The sequence below is a fragment of the Salvelinus alpinus genome, chromosome 5 (genome assembly GCF_045679555.1).
Source record: "Salvelinus alpinus chromosome 5, SLU_Salpinus.1, whole genome shotgun sequence".
Taxonomy (NCBI): domain Eukaryota; kingdom Metazoa; phylum Chordata; class Actinopteri; order Salmoniformes; family Salmonidae; genus Salvelinus; species Salvelinus alpinus.
Window position 1 is genome coordinate 79,298,759 of NC_092090.1, and position 6,000 is coordinate 79,304,758.

The following is a 6,000-nucleotide window of genomic DNA, read 5'->3' on the forward strand; positions in this document are numbered from 1 at the left end:
ACTACCCCCTTGTGGATAATTTTGCTATGTGCGTTTGGGAGAAGTCAGCAAATACACATTTTTGAACCCAACAGTGTTGGAGAAGCTACTCTGAAAATACAGTTCATCAAGCTACTAATAACTTATTCCAGTGTGAAGTAAATCTACACTAAAGCTACCCTTTAGAAAAATATAGTTTACCTAACTAAAGTTACTTTGAAAAAAATAGTTAACATCCAAACTACTTTTATACATTATCATATCTAAATCTAAAATGTCATAGACTGCAAATTGCAAAAATAGATCACTCTAGTCACAATACTAACCCAAGAGAAAAAAGGAAGGTTGTACAGAATAAAACTATTCCAAGACATGTTTTCAACAATCCTGTTTGCAACAAGGCACTAAAGTAATACTGCAAAACATTTGGCAAAGCAATTCACTTTGTCCTGAATACAACGTGTTATGTTTGGGGAAAATTCAATACAACACATTACTAATTACCACTCTCCATATTTTCAAGCATAATGGTGGCTGCATCATGTTATGGGTATGCTTGTAATCGTTAAGGACTGGGGAGTTCTTCAGGATAAAAAGAAATGGAATGGAGCTAAGCACAGGCAAAATCCTAGATGAAAACCTGGTTCAGTCTGCTTTCCACTAGACACTGAGACATGAATTTCAGCAGGACAATAACCTAAAACACAAGATCAAATCTACACTGGAGTTGCTTACCAAGGCAGTGAATGTTCTTGAGTGGCCGAGTTACAGTTTTGACTTAAATCTACGGCATGACCTGAAAATGGTCTTCTAACAAAGATTAACAACCTAATTTTAATTTATTTTTATTTAACCTTTATTTAACCAGGAAGGGCTCATTGAGATTTAAAATCTCTTTTTCAAGAGCGTCCTGGCCAAGATAGGCAGCACCAAGTCATTACACAATTACAGACAGACATGAAAAACAAGTAATCTAGTAAAAACCATATAATTCACAAGAGTATAACAAAAATCAAAAACATCAAATTAAAAACATTGACAGATCAGGGAATCAGTCTCAAGATCATTCATCAGTGATTTAAAAATACCAATCGGGACAAGTTCTTCCAGTTTAAAAGTATTTTGTAAGGCGTTCCAAGACGATGGCACAGAGTACATAAAAGCCCTTTTACCAAATTCAGTTAGGACATTTGGAACAGTTAGCAGGATAAAGTCCAGCGAACGAAGAGTACCCACCACATTTCTGAACAATAAAAATGCCCAAATAAAAAGGTAGTAAACCCAAAATGGCTTTATAAATAAAAGTATACCAGTGACTGAGCCTACGAGTGACTAGAGAAGGCCAGCCAACCCTGGTATACAAAGTACAGTGGTGCGTAAGAGTTTTGCAGTTTAAAATAAATCTCCAAGTGCCATGGTAAAGGGTGTCAATTGATCTCCAACACTGAGCGGAAGCATTCATATATAAAATATCCCCATAGTCTAGTAAAGGCATAAATGTAGCTGATACTAGCCTCCTTCTGGCTTCAAAAGAAAAACAGGCCTTATTCCTAAAATAAAATCCCAATTTCATCTTCAATTTTCAAAGTTGTTGAATATGCAATTTAAAAGAGAGGCCGTCATCAATTAAAATTCCAAGATATTTATATGAGGTTACAACCTCAATCTCCTTGCCCTGACAGGTAGTAATAGGTGAAAGGTTCAGAGGTCTATTTCTTGCTTTAGAAAACACCATTAGTTTAGTTTTGTCAGTATTGAGGATAAGCTTCAATTGACACAAGGTATGTTGAACAGTATAAAAAGCAGTTTGCAAGTTCTGGAAAGCTTTTGTAAGAGACGAGGCACAACAGTAAATAACAGTATCATCAGCATAAAAATGAAGTTGTGCATTTTGGACATTTTTGTCTAAATCATTTATATATATATAGTGAATAAGAGAGGACCAAGTACAGAGCCTTGGGGCACACCATTAAAGACAGACAATTTAACAGACATAAGCCCATCAAATTTGAGTGCACTGAGTTCTCAGACAGTTAGCAAACCATGCAACTGCATGCTCTGAAAGACCTACACTCGACAATCTCTGCCTTAGTATAGCATGATCAACTGTATCAAAAGCCTTAGAGAGATCAATAAAAAGTGAGACACAGTGCTGTTTTTTGTCAAGGGCTTCAGTGATATCATTTAAAACCTTCATGGCTGCTGTAATTGTGCTATGCTTCTTCCTGAAGCCCGATTGGTACATTGATAAAATAGAGTTAGTAAATAAAAACTATTTTAGCTGTTCACTCACAAGGGTTTCAAGTATTTTCACCAGGGGTGACAGCTTTGAGATTGGCCTATAATTATTTAAAAGAGTTGGATCTCCCCCTTTTAAAAGTGGTAGGACAAATGCTGATTTCCAGATTTTCATTACATTCCAGGGTTAGAGTGAACAGATATGTAAGTGGTTCAGCTATGAAATCAGCTGCCAGATTTAAAAAGCAGGGTTCCAAAAGATCAGGACCTGCAGGCTTTCTCTGATCTAAGGATTTCAGGGCTTTATGTACCACCTGCACTGAGAATGGCAAAAAGCTAAAAGTTTGACCAGCTCTCACTGGTTCATCCACACAGGGTTGTACAGAGACAGAGGACACTGGTTCATCCACACAGGGTTGTACAGAGACAGAGGACACTGAATCAAACAGCCTACCTGTAACGATCGTCGTCCTCGTCTGATGAGGAATAGGAAGGATCGGACCAAAATGCAGCGTGGTACGTGTCCATGTTAAATTTATTGAACTGAACACTGAATACAAAATAACAAAGGTAAACAACGAAAAAACGAAACAGTCCTATCAGGTGACACAACACAAAACAGGAAACAACTACCCACAAACACAGGTGAGAACAGACTACCTAAGTATGGTTCTCAATCAGAGACAACGATTGACAGCTGCCTCTGATTGGGAACCATACCAGGCCAAACACAGAAATACAAAACATAGAATGCCCGACCCAACTCACGCCCTGACCAAACCAAAATAGAGACGTAAAAAAGGAACTAAGGTCAGAACGTGACAGTACCCCCCCCCCCCCAAAGGTGCGGACTCCGGCTGCAAAACCTGAACCTATAGGGGAGGGACGTAGACCCCTTCTCCACCTTAGTCTTGGCCCACTTATGTGGCGCCTCTGGAGTGGCGACCCTCGCCGCCGACCCCGGACTGGGAACCCTTACAGCGGGCGCCGGACAGGCGGGAGACTCTGGCAGCGCCGGACAGGCGGGAGGCTCTGGCAGCGCCGGACAGGCGGGAGGCTCTGGCAGCGCCGGACAGGCGGGAGGCTCTGGCAGCGCCGGACAGGCGGGAGGCTCTGGCAGCGCCGGACTGACGGGCGGCTCTGGCAGCTCCGGACTGGAGAGAGAACCTGGAGGGAGGAGACGTAGAGACAGCCTGGTGCATGGGGCTGCCACAGGACCCACCAGGCTGGGGAGACCTACAGGAGGCCTGGTGCGTGGAGGAGGCACCAGATGGACCGGGCTGTGGGGGAGCACTGGAGCTCTGGTGCGCAGCCTTGGCACCACTCCTCCAGGCTGGATGACCACTTTAGCCCGGACCCTCCAGAGTGCAGGCACAGGTTGAACCGGGCTGTGGGGGAGCACTGGAGATCTGGTGCATACCACTCGTACCTCTCCCTTAGGCTCAATGCCCACATTCGCCCAGCACGGGCGGAGCGCAGGCATAGGGCGCACTGCACCCTCCCAGCACCCCGGAGACACAGCACGCAGAGCCAGCGCAGGATACCCTGGGCCGAAACGGCGTACCGGAGACCAAACACGCTGAGTTGGCACAATACGCCCTGGCTGGATGCCCACTCTCGCATGGCACTTGCGGGGGGCTGGCCTATAGCGCTCCGGGCTATGATCGCGTACTGGCGACACCGTGCGCTTGACCGCAAAACACGGTGCCTGACCAGTACTATGCTTCTTCCGGTAAGCACGGGGAGTTGGCTCAGGTCTATCGCCTGACTCCGCCAATCTCCCTGTGTGCCCCCCCCCCAAAAAAATGGGGGGCTGCCTCTCGTGCCTGTTGCGCTGCCTTACCTCATATCGCCGCCGCTCAGCTTTAGCTGCCTCCAGTTCTTCTTTGGGGTGGCGATATTCCCCAGCCTGTGTCCAGGGTCCCTTGCCGTCTAATATCTCCTCCCATGTCCATTTCTCCAGATAGCGCTGCTCCTCCTTACCACGCTGCTTGGTCCTTTTTTGTGGGTAGTTCTGTAACGATCGTCGTCCTCGTCTGATGAGGAATAGGAAGGATCGGACCAAAATGCAGCGTTGTACGTGTCCATGTTACATTTATTGAACTGAACACTGAATACAAAATAACAAAGGTGAAAAAACGAAACAGTCCTATCAGGTGACACAACACAAAACAGGAAACAACTACCCACAAACACAGGTGGGAACAGGCTACCTAAGTATGGTTCTCAATCAGAGATAACGATTGACAGCTGCCTCTGATTGGGAACCATACCAGGCCAAACACAGAAATACAAAACATAGAACAAAACATAGAATGCCCACCCCAACTCACGCCCTGACCGAACCAAAATAGAGACATAAAAAAGGAACTAAGGTCAGAACGTGACACTACCAGATGATACAAAGTGCTCAGAGCTTAAAGAATTGTCGTGGGTTGACAGAGCTTAAAGAATTTTGAAAATAATAATGGGCAAATATTCCACAATTCAGGTGTGGACAGCTCTTAGAGACTTACCCATAAAGACTCACAACCAGTGGCGACCCGTCATTCATGGCATGTGGGACAGAGATTTTTTTTGGTTGCCTGTTTTGCATGTTATTTTGGCATTAATACGTGTCACATATCAGTTTGCAAACAATTTAAAAAACAATATTGAGTTAATAAAGCCGAATACAAACATGGTCTCTTTTTTGCTTCCTTGAGTAAGGCAGGTCCAAAATGCAGGTTTCAGCCTAGCTCAGCGCTTTCTGTGGTGGTGGGCCAGCCAGCGTTATCTAGTTGCGCCGTGATTGGCTCAGAGTTCTGTCACTCATGGGGAAACTACATCACCCAAACATCTACTGGGAGAGCTCAACAATTCAAGCCCCTTGGGTGCTGCCATAGCGTTACATTAGAAAATCCCATCCAAGAAGGCTCAAGGTCATTGGCCACAGATAAAATTACATCAAATCACGTTATATCTACAGTAACTTTGATTGAACTGATCATGTCAACATCATACTTTCAACTGCATACTTTCATTCTCCATCTGAGGATATGACGGAGCCAAGTGACTTGGTGTATAGAGAGAAGAGGGCCTAGAAGCGAGTCATGGGGGACACCAGTAGTGAGAAGACGTGGTGCAGACACAGATCCTCTGCACGTCAACTGCTATGAGCAGCCTGCAGGTAGGATGCAATCCAAGAGTGTGCAGAGCCTGAGATGCCCAGCCCTGAGAGGGTGGAGAGGAGGATCTGATGGTTGATAGTGTCGAAGACAGGAGATAGATCTAGGATGAGAACAGAGGAGAGTCAGCATTGGCAGTGCGGAGAACCTCCGCAACACCGAGAAGAGCAGTCTTGGTTGAGTGATCCATATTGAAGCCTGACTGGTTAGGGTCAAGAAGATTGTTCTAAGAGAGATAGTGAGACAGTTGGTCAGTGACAGCACGCTCAAGTGTTTAGTAAAAAAGTGATACCGGCTTTAGAAGGCCTTATGGTGCTTTCAAGACAACTGGGAAATCCAAAAAATAAAAACAAGATCGAATCATGACATCAGTGATTTTCAGGTTGGAAAGTCGGAGCTCTAGAAAAATGCCAGAGTTTACGACTTGGAATTCCGAGTTGGATGACCGTTCAAAAATATATCCCAGACGGAGCACGTATTTTTCCCAATCAGAGTTCCCAATCAGGTAAACACAGAGCCACACCAGGTTGTCACCATGACTTGTCTTTTACCTAGGAGGCCTCTCCCTGTTTTAGACTGACAATTTTAAGATATTTAAAATAATTTTTGCTGTTTG